The sequence below is a fragment of the Erinaceus europaeus genome, chromosome 8 (assembly GCF_950295315.1).
Source record: "Erinaceus europaeus chromosome 8, mEriEur2.1, whole genome shotgun sequence".
Taxonomy (NCBI): Eukaryota; Metazoa; Chordata; class Mammalia; order Eulipotyphla; family Erinaceidae; genus Erinaceus; species Erinaceus europaeus.
In genome coordinates this window covers 41,712,414-41,725,018 of record NC_080169.1, presented here as the reverse complement: position 1 = coordinate 41,725,018, position 12,605 = coordinate 41,712,414, and positions in this window count along the sequence as shown.

Here is a 12,605-nt window from a genome sequence, read left to right as displayed (position 1 = left end):
ACTTGCACCTGTGTTCGAATCTATAAGGAACACACACCTGGGTGCAATCATGACAAGCCACGTGCACCTTTGTGTGAATCAGCAAACAACACACACCTGGGCACAATCAAGACTGACAATTTGCATCTTTTTTTCGAATCTATAAACAACACACACCTGGGGTGCCATCAAGACAAACAACTTGCACCTGTGTGCCAATCTAAAAAAACACACACACCTGGGTTCAATCATGACAAACCACATTGCACCTGTGTGCGAATCTCCAAATAAAAATACTTAGGCGCAATGAAAACAACTTGCAACTGTGTGTGAATCTACAAAAAACAAAAACCTAGGCGCCATCATGACAAACCACTTGCACCTGTGTGGAATCTGAAAACAACACAAACCTGGACACAATCAAGACAAACCAGTAGCACCTGTGTGAGAATCTCCAAAAAAAAAAAAAAAAAACCTAGGCACAAACAAGACAAACCAATTGCACCTGAGTTCCAATCAAAAAAGAACACATAGCTGGGCATAATGATGACAAATAACTTGCACCTGTGTGGGTATCTGCAAACACACACACCTGGGCACATCAAGATAAATCAATTGCACCTTTGTGCGAATCTTCAAAAAAAAAAAAAAAACCTAGGCTCAATCAATACAAACCACTTGCAATTGTGTGCAAATCTCCAAAAAAACAACCTATGCAGTGTCAAGACAAACCAATTGCACCTCTGTGTGAATCTACAAAAAAAAAAAAAAAACCTAGGCGCAATCAAGACAAAACACTTGCACCTGTGTGGGAATCTACAAAAAACAAAAAACTAGGCGCAATTGAGACAAACCACTTGCACCTGTGTACGAATCTACAAACAACACACACCTGGGCGCAATCATGACAAACCACTTGCACCTGTTGGGAATCTGAAAACAACACACACCTGGGCACAATCAAGAGAAACCACCTGCAGCTTTCTGCAAATCTACAAACAACACACCCCTGGGCACAATCAAGATCAACCAATTGCAGCTGTGTGTGAATCTACAAAAAACAAAATCCTTGGCGCAATCAAGACAAACCACTTGCACCTGTGTGCGAATCTCCAAAAAAAATAACCTGGCGCCATCAAGACAAACCACTTGCACCTGTGTTCCAATCAACAAACAACACACAGCTGGGCGCAATCATGACAAATCACTTGCACCTGTGTGGGTATCTGCAAACACACACACCTGGGCACATCAAGACTAAACAATTGCACCTGTGTGCGAATCTTCAAAAAAAAAAAAAAAACCTAGGTGCAATCAAGACAAGCCACTTGCACCTGTGTGCAAATCTCCAAAAAAAAAAAAAAAAAAACCTAGGCAGAGTCAAGACAAACGACTTGCACCTCTGTGCGAGTCTAAAAAAAAAAAAAATCTAGGCGCATTCAACACAAACCACTTGCACCTGTGTTCAAATATATAAACAACACACACTAGGGCGCAATCTTGACAAACCACGTGCACCCATGTGCGAATCTACAAAAAACAAAAACCTAGGTGCAATCTAGACAAACCACTTGCACCTGTGTGTGGATCTACAAACAAAACACACCTGGGCGCAATCAAGATCAACCAATTGCACCTGTGTGTGAATCTAAAAGAACAAAATCCTAGGTGCAATCAAGAGAAACCACTTCCACCTGTGTTCGAATCTATAAACTACACACACCTGGGCTCAATCATGACAAACCACGTGCACCTGTGTGGGAATCTGCAAACAACACACACCTGGGCACAATCAAGACTGAAAACTTCCATCTGTGTTCGAATCTATAAACAACGCACACCTGGGCACAATCAAGACAAACCACTTGCACCTGTGTGCCAATCTACAAACAACACACACACCTGAGTGCAATCATGACAAACCACTTGCACCTGTGTAGGAATCTGAAAACAACACACACCTGGGCACAGTGAAGACAAACCACTTGCACCTGTGTGCGAATCTCCAAATAAAAAATCCTAGGCGCAATGAAGACAACTTGCACCTGTGTGTGAATCTACAAAAACCAAAAACCTAGGCCCAATCGTGACAAACCACGTGCACCTGTGTGGGAATCTCCTAAAATCAAAAACTTAGGTGCAATCAAGACAAACCACTTGCACCTGTGTGTGAAACTCCAAAAAAAAAAAAAAAAAAATTAAGCACAATCAAGACAAACCCCTAACACCTGTGTGCGAATCTACAAAAAACAAAAAATTAGGCGTAATCAAAACAAACCACTTGCACCTGTCTGTGAATATACAAAAAACAAAATCCTAGGCGCAATCAAGACAAACCACTTGGATCTGTGTACCAATCTAAAAAAACACACAAACCTGGGTGCAATCATGACAAACCGCATGCACCTGTGTGGGAATCTGCAAAAAACACACAACTAGGCACAATCAAGACAAACCACTTGCACCTGTGTGCGAATTTCCAAATAAAAAAACCTAGGCGCAATGAAGAAAACTTGCAACTGTGTGTGAATCTACAAAAAACAAAAACCTAGGCGCAATCATGACAAACCACTTGCACCTGTGTGGGAATCTGAAAACAACACACACCTGGGCACAATCAAGAAAAAACCACTAGCACCTGTGTGCGAATCTCCAAAAAAAAAAAACCTAGGCTCAATCAAGACAAACCACTTGCACCTGTGTTCAAATCGATAAACAACACACACCTGGGCGCAATCATGACAAGCCACGTGCACCGGTGTGCAAATCCCATTAAAAAAAACCTAAGTGAAATCAAGACACAACGTTTAAACCTGTGTGCAGATCTACAAACAACACACACCTGGTTGCAATCATGACACACCACGTGCACCTGTGTGGGAATCTCAAAAAAAAAAAAAGCCTAGGCGCAATCAAGACAAACCACTTGCACCTGTGTGCGAATCTCCAAAAAAAAAAACCTAGGCACAGTCAAGACAAACCACGCACCTCTGTGCGAATCTACCAAAAAAAAATAAAAAAAAAAAAAACCTAGGAGCAATCAAGACACACCACTTGCACCTCTGTGTGAATCTACAAAAAAAGAAAAAAAACCTAGGCACAATCAAGACAAACTACTTGCACCTCTGTGCAAATCTACAAAAAAAAAAAAAAAATACCTAGACGCAATCAAGGCAAACCACTTGCACCTGTGTTAAAATCTATAAACAACAGACACCTGGGCGCAATCATGACAAGCCACGTGCACCTGTGTGCAAATCTACATAAAACAAAAACCTACGTGAAATCAAGACACACCATTTAAACCTGTGTGCAGATCTACAAACAACACACACCTGGGTGGATTCATGACAAATCACTTGGACCTGTGTGGGTATCTGCAAACACACACACCTGGGCACATCAACACAAACCAATTGCACCTGTGAGAGAATCTTCAAAAAAAATCTAGGCTCAATCAAGACAAACCACTTGCACATGTGTGCAAATCTCCAAAAAAAAAAAAAAAAACATAGGCACTGTCAATACAAACCACTTGCACCTCTGTGCGAATCTACAAAAAAAAAACAAAACCTAGGCGCAATCAAGACACACCACTGGCACCTCTGTGCGAATCTACAAAAAAAAAAACCTAGTTGCAATCAAGACAAACCACTTGCACCTGTTGTGAATCCCCCCCCAAAAAAATGTAGGCGCAATCAAGACAAACCTCCTGCACCAGTGTTCCAATCAACAAACAACACAAAGCTGGGCGCAATCATGAAAAATCACTTTTACCTGTGTGGGTATCTGCAAAACACACACCTGGGCACATCAAGATAAACCAATTGCACCTCTGTGCGAATATTCAAAAAAAAAAAAAAACCTAGGTGCTATCAAGACAAACCACTCGCACCTGTTTGGGAATCTGAAAACAACACACACCTGGGCACAATCAAGACAAACCACTAGCACCTGTGTGCAAATCTCCAAAAAAAAAAAAAAAAACTTAGGCGCAATTAAGACAAACCAATTGCACCTGTGTTCCAATCAACAAACAATACTCAGCTGGGCACAATAATAACAAATGACTTTCACCTGTGTGGGTATCTGCCAACACACACACCTGGGCACATCAACACAAACCAATTGCACCTGTTTGCGAATCTTCAAAAAAAAAAAAAAAACCTAGGCTCTATCAAGACAAACCACTTGCACCTGTGTGCAAAACTCCAAAAAAAAAAAAAAAACAACCTAGGCCAGTCAATACAAACCACTTGCACCTCTGTGCGAATCTACAAAAAAAAAAAAAAAAAAAAACCAAGCTCACTCAGACAAACCACTTGAACCTCTGTGCGACTCTACAAAAAAAAAAAAAAAAACCTATGCGGAATCAAAACTAATCAATTGCACCTGTGTTCAAATCTATAAGGAACACACACCTGGGCGCAATCATGACAAACCACGTGCACCTCTGTGGGAATCAGCAAACAACACACACCTGGGCACAATCAAGACTGACAACTTCCATCTGTGTTCGAATCTATAAAGAACAAAAACCTGGGCGCAATCAAGACAAACCATTGCACCTGTGTGCCAACCTAAAAAAACACACACACCTGGGTGCAATCATGACAAACTACTTGCACCTGTGTGGGAATCTGCAAACAACACACAACTGGGCACAATAAAGACAAACCACTTGCACCTGTGTGGGAATCTCCAAATAAAAAAAACCTAGGCGCAATGAAGACAACTTGCAACTGGGTGTGAATCTACAAAAAACAGAAACCTAGGCGCAATCATGATAAACCACTTGCACCTGTGTGGGAATCCGAAAACAACACACACCTGGGCACAATCAAGACAAACCACTAGCACCTGTGTGCGAATCTCCAAAAAAAAAAAAAAAAAAAAAAAAAAAAAAAACACTAGGCGCAATCAAGACAAACCACTTGCACCTGAGTTCCAATCAACAAACAACACACAGCTGGGCGCAATCATGACAAATAACTTGCACCTGTGTGGGTATCTGCAAACACACACACCAGGGAACATCAACACGAACCAATTGAACCTATATGAGAATTTTCAAAAAAAAATCTAGGCTTAATCAAGACAAACCACTTGCACCTGTGTGCAAATCTCCAAAAAAAAAAAAAAAAACCTAGGCACAGTCAATACAAACCACTTGCACCTCTGTGCAAATCTACAAAAAAAAAAAAAAAAAAAAAAACCTAGGTGCAATCAAGACAAAACCCTGGTACCTCTGTGCGAATCTAAAAAAAAAAAAAAAGGTGCAATCAAGACAAACCACTTGCACCTGTGTGCGAATATCCAAAAAAAAAAAAAAGGTAGGCACAATCAAGACGAACCTCCTGCACCAGTGTTCCAATCAACAAACAACGCACAGCTGGGCGCAATCATGACAAATCACTTGCACCTGTGTGGGTATATGCTAACACACACACCTGGGCAAATCAAGATAAACCAATTGCACCTCTGTGCGAATCTTCAAAAAAAAAAAAAAAAAAAAACCTAGGCGCAATCAAGAGAAACCACTTGCACCTGTGTGCGAATCTCCAAAAAAAAAAAAAAAAAAGCTAGGCACAATCAAGACAAACAACTTGCATCTGTGTTCCAATCAACAATCAACGCACATCTGGGCGCAATCATGACAAATCACTTGCACCTGTGTGGGTATATGCTAACACACACACCTGGGCACATCAAGACTAAACAATTGCACCGGTGTGCGAATCTTCAAAAAAAAAAAAAAACCTAGGTGAAATCAAGACAAGCCACTTGCACCTGTGTGCAAATCTCCAAAAAAAAAAAAAAAAAACCTAGGCAGAGTCAAGACAAACGACTTGCACCTCTGTGCGAGTCTAAAAAAAAAAAAAAATCTAGGCGCATTCAACACAAACCACTTGCACCTGTGTTCAAATATATAAACAACACACACTAGGGCGCAATCTTGACAAACCACGTGCACCCATGTGCGAATCTACAAAAAACAAAAACCTAGGTGCAATCTAGACAAACCACTTGCACCTGTGTGTGGATCTACAAACAAAACACACCTGGGCGCAATCAAGATCAACCAATTGCACCTGTGTGTGAATCTAAAAGAACAAAATCCTAGGTGCAATCAAGAGAAACCACTTCCACCTGTGTTCGAATCTATAAACTACACACACCTGGGCTCAATCATGACAAACCACGTGCACCTGTGTGGGAATCTGCAAACAACACACACCTGGGCACAATCAAGACTGAAAACTTCCATCTGTGTTCGAATCTATAAACAACGCACACCTGGGCACAATCAAGACAAACCACTTGCACCTGTGTGCCAATCTACAAACAACACACACACCTGAGTGCAATCATGACAAACCACTTGCACCTGTGTAGGAATCTGAAAACAACACACACCTGGGCACAGTGAAGACAAACCACTTGCACCTGTGTGCGAATCTCCAAATAAAAAATCCTAGGCGCAATGAAGACAACTTGCACCTGTGTGTGAATCTACAAAAACCAAAAACCTAGGCCCAATCGTGACAAACCACGTGCACCTGTGTGGGAATCTCCTAAAATCAAAAACTTAGGTGCAATCAAGACAAACCACTTGCACCTGTGTGTGAAACTCCAAAAAAAAAAAAAAAAAATTAAGCACAATCAAGACAAACCCCTAACACCTGTGTGCGAATCTACAAAAAACAAAAAATTAGGCGTAATCAAAACAAACCACTTGCACCTGTCTGTGAATATACAAAAAACAAAATCCTAGGCGCAATCAAGACAAACCACTTGGATCTGTGTACCAATCTAAAAAAACACACAAACCTGGATGCAATCATGACAAACCGCATGCACCTGTGTGGGAATCTGCAAAAAACACACAACTAGGCACAATCAAGACAAACCACTTGCACCTGTGTGCGAATTTCCAAATAAAAAAACCTAGGCGCAATGAAGAAAACTTGCAACTGTGTGTGAATCTACAAAAAACAAAAACCTAGGCGCAATCATGACAAACCACTTGCACCTGTGTGGGAATCTGAAAACAACACACACCTGGGCACAATCAAGAAAAAACCACTAGCACCTGTGTGCGAATCTCCAAAAAAAAAAAAAACCTAGGCTCAATCAAGACAAACCACTTTCACCTGTGTTCAAATCGATAAACAACACACACCTGGGCGCAATCATGACAAGCCACGTGCACCGGTGTGCAAATCCCATTAAAAAAAACCTAAGTGAAATCAAGACACACCGTTTAAACCTGTGTGCAGATCTACAAACAACACACACCTGGGTGCAATCATGACACACCACGTGCACCTGTGTGGGAATCTCAAAAAAAAAAAGCCTAGGTGCAATCAAGACAAACCACTTGCACCTGTGTGCGAATCTCCAAAAAAAAAAACCTAGGCACAGTCAAGACAAACCACTTGCACCTCTGTGCGAATCTACCAAAAAAAAAAAAAAAAAAACCTAGGAGCAATCAAGACACACCACTTGCACCTCTGTGCGAATCTACAAAAAAAAAAAAAAACCTAGGCACAATCAAGACAAACTACTTGCACCTCTGTGCAAATCTACAAAAAAAAAAAAAAAAACCTAGACGCAATCAAGGCAAACCACTTGCACCTGTGTTAAAATCTATAAACAACAGACACCTGGGCGCAATCATGACAAGCCACGTGCACCTGTGTGCAAATCTACATAAAACAAAAACCTACGTGAAATCAAGACACACCATTTAAACCTGTGTGCAGATCTACAAACAACACACACCTGGGTGGATTCATGACAAATCACTTGGACCTGTGTGGGTATCTGCAAACACACACACCTGGGCACATCAACACAAACCAATTGCACCTGTGAGAGAATCTTCAAAAAAAATCTAGGCTCAATCAAGACAAACCACTTGCACATGTGTGCAAATCTCCAAAAAAAAAAAAAAAAACATAGGCACTGTCAATACAAACCACTTGCACCTCTGTGCGAATCTACAAAAAAAAAAAAAAAACCTAGGCGCAATCAAGACACACCACTGGCACCTCTGTGCGAATCTACAAAAAAAAAAACCTAGTTGCAATCAAGACAAACCACTTGCACCTGTTGTGAATCCCCCCCCCAAAAAAAATGTAGGCGCAATCAAGACAAACCTCCTGCACCAGTGTTCCAATCAACAAACAACACAAAGCTGGGCGCAATCATGAAAAATCACTTTTACCTGTGTGGGTATATGCAAAACACACACCTGGGCACATCAAGATAAACCAATTGCACCTCTGTGCGAATATTCAAAAAAAAAAAAAGCCTAGGTGCAATCAAGACAAACCACTCGCACCTGTTTGGGAATCTGAAAACAACACACACCTGGGCACAATCAAGACAAACCACTAGCACCTGTGTGCAAATCTCCAAAAAAAAAAAAACTTAGGCGCAATTAAGACAAACCAATTGCACCTGTGTTCCAATCAACAAACAATACTCAGCTGGGCACAATAATAACAAATGACTTTCACCTGTGTGGGTATCTGCCAAGACAAACAATCAAGACAAACCACTCGCACCTGTTTGGGAATCTGCCAACACACACACCTGGGCACATCAACACAAACCAATTGCACCTGTTTGCGAATCTTCAAAAAAAAAAAAAAACTAGGCTCTATCAAGACAAACCACTTGCACCTGTGTGCAAAACTCCAAAAAAAAACCTATGCGGAATCAAAACTAATCAATTGCACATGTGTTCAAATCTATAAGGAACACACACCTGGGCGCAATCATGACAAACCACGTGCACCTCTGTGGGAATCAGCAAACAACACACACCTGGGCACAATCAAGACTGACAACTTCCATCTGTGTTCGAATCTATAAACAACACACACCTGGGCGCAATCAAGACAAACCATTGCACCTGTGTGCCAACCTAAAAAAACACACACACCTGGGTGCAATCATGACAAACTACTTGCACCTGTGTGGGAATCTGCAAACAACACACAACTGGGCACAATAAAGACAAACCACTTGCACCTGTGTGGGAATCTCCAAATAAAAAAAACCTAGGCGCAATGAAGACAACTTGCAACTGGGTGTGAATCTACAAAAAACAGAAACCTAGGCACAATCATGATAAACCACTTGCACCTGTGTGGGAATCCGAAAACAACACACACGTGGGCACAATCAAGACAAACCACTAGCACCTGTGTGCGAATCTCCAAAAAAAAAAAAAAAAAAAAAAAAACACTAGGCGCAATCAAGACAAACCACTTGCACCTGAGTTCCAATCAACAAACAACACACAGCTGGGCGCAATCATGACAAATAACTTGCACCTGTGTGGGTATCTGCAAACACACACACCAGGGAACATCAACACGAACCAATTGAACCTATATGAGAATTTTCAAAAAAAAATCTAGGCTTAATCAAGACAAACCACTTGCACCTGTGTGCAAATCTCCAAAAAAAAAAAAAAAAAAAAAACCTAGGCACAGTCAATACAAACCACTTGCACCTCTGTGCGAATCTACAAAAAAAAAAAAAAAAAAAAACCTAGGTGCAATCAAGACACAACCCTGGTACCTCTGTGCGAATCTAAAAAAAAAAAAAAAGGTGCAATCAAGACAAACCACTTGCACCTGTGTGCGAATATCCAAAAAAAAAAAAAAGGTAGGCACAATCAAGACGAACCTCCTGCACCAGTGTTCCAATCAACAAACAACGCACAGCTGGGCGCAATCATGACAAATCACTTGCACCTGTGTGGGTATATGCTAACACACACACCTGGGCAAATCAAGATAAACCAATTGCACCTCTGTGCGAATCTTCAAAAAAAAAAAAAAAAAAAAACCTAGGCGCAATCAAGAGAAACCACTTGCACCTGTGTGCGAATCTCCAAAAAAAAAAAAAAAAAAGCTAGGCACAATCAAGACAAACAACTTGCATCTGTGTTCCAATCAACAATCAACGCACATCTGGGCGCAATCATGACAAATCACTTGCACCTGTGTGGGTATATGCTAACACACACACCTGGGCACATCAAGACTAAACAATTGCACCGGTGTGCGAATCTTCAAAAAAAAAAAAAAACCTAGGTGAAATCAAGACAAGCCACTTGCACCTGTGTGCAAATCTCCAAAAAAAAAAAAAAAAAACCTAGGCAGAGTCAAGACAAACGACTTGCACCTCTGTGCGAGTCTAAAAAAAAAAAAAAATCTAGGCGCATTCAACACAAACCACTTGCACCTGTGTTCAAATATATAAACAACACACACTAGGGCGCAATCTTGACAAACCACGTGCACCCATGTGCGAATCTACAAAAAACAAAAACCTAGGTGCAATCTAGACAAACCACTTGCACCTGTGTGTGGATCTACAAACAAAACACACCTGGGCGCAATCAAGATCAACCAATTGCACCTGTGTGTGAATCTAAAAGAACAAAATCCTAGGTGCAATCAAGAGAAACCACTTCCACCTGTGTTCGAATCTATAAACTACACACACCTGGGCTCAATCATGACAAACCACGTGCACCTGTGTGGGAATCTGCAAACAACACACACCTGGGCACAATCAAGACTGAAAACTTCCATCTGTGTTCGAATCTATAAACAACACACACCTGGGCACAATCAAGACAAACCACTTGCACCTGTGTGCCAATCTACAAACAACACACACACCTGAGTGCAATCATGACAAACCACTTGCACCTGTGTAGGAATCTGAAAACAACACACACCTGGGCACAGTGAAGACAAACCACTTGCACCTGTGTGCGAATCTCCAAATAAAAAATCCTAGGCGCAATGAAGACAACTTGCACCTGTGTGTGAATCTACAAAAACCAAAAACCTAGGCCCAATCGTGACAAACCACGTGCACCTGTGTGGGAATCTCCTAAAATCAAAAACTTAGGTGCAATCAAGACAAACCACTTGCACCTGTGTGTGAAACTCCAAAAAAAAAAAAAAAAAAATTAAGCACAATCAAGACAAACCCCTAACACCTGTGTGCGAATCTACAAAAAACAAAAAATTAGGCGTAATCAAAACAAACCACTTGCACCTGTCTGTGAATATACAAAAAACAAAATCCTAGGCGCAATCAAGACAAACCACTTGGATCTGTGTACCAATCTAAAAAAACACACAAACCTGGATGCAATCATGACAAACCGCATGCACCTGTGTGGGAATCTGCAAAAAACACACAACTAGGCACAATCAAGACAAACCACTTGCACCTGTGTGCGAATTTCCAAATAAAAAAACCTAGGCGCAATGAAGAAAACTTGCAACTGTGTGTGAATCTACAAAAAACAAAAACCTAGGCGCAATCATGACAAACCACTTGCACCTGTGTGGGAATCTGAAAACAACACACACCTGGGCACAATCAAGAAAAAACCACTAGCACCTGTGTGCGAATCTCCAAAAAAAAAAAACCTAGGCTCAATCAAGACAAACCACTTGCACCTGTGTTCAAATCGATAAACAACACACACCTGGGCGCAATCATGACAAGCCACGTGCACCGGTGTGCAAATCCCATTAAAAAAAACCTAAGTGAAATCAAGACACACCGTTTAAACCTGTGTGCAGATCTACAAACAACACACACCTGGTTGCAATCATGACACACCACGTGCACCTGTGTGGGAATCTCAAAAAAAAAAAAGCCTAGGCGCAATCAAGACAAACCACTTGCACCTGTGTGCGAATCTCCAAAAAAAAAAACCTAGGCACAGTCAAGACAAACCACGCACCTCTGTGCGAATCTACCAAAAAAAAAAAAAAAAAAAAAAAACCTAGGAGCAATCAAGACACACCACTTGCACCTCTGTGTGAATCTACAAAAAAAGAAAAAAAACCTAGGCACAATCAAGACAAACTACTTGCACCTCTGTGCAAATCTACAAAAAAAAAAAAAAATACCTAGACGCAATCAAGGCAAACCACTTGCACCTGTGTTAAAATCTATAAACAACAGACACCTGGGCGCAATCATGACAAGCCACGTGCACCTGTGTGCAAATCTACATAAAACAAAAACCTACGTGAAATCAAGACACACCATTTAAACCTGTGTGCAGATCTACAAACAACACACACCTGGGTGGATTCATGACAAATCACTTGGACCTGTGTGGGTATCTGCAAACACACACACCTGGGCACATCAACACAAACCAATTGCACCTGTGAGAGAATCTTCAAAAAAAATCTAGGCTCAATCAAGACAAACCACTTGCACATGTGTGCAAATCTCCAAAAAAAAAAAAAAAAACATAGGCACTGTCAATACAAACCACTTGCACCTCTGTGCGAATCTACAAAAAAAAAAAAACCTAGGCGCAATCAAGACACACCACTGGCACCTCTGTGCGAATCTACAAAAAAAAAAACCTAGTTGCAATCAAGACAAACCACTTGCACCTGTTGTGAATCCCCCCCAAAAAAAAATGTAGGCGCAATCAAGACAAACCTCCTGCACCAGTGTTCCAATCAACAAACAACACAAAGCTGGGCGCAATCATGAAAAATCACTTTTACCTGTGTGGGTATCTGCAAAACACACACCTGGGCACATCAAGATAA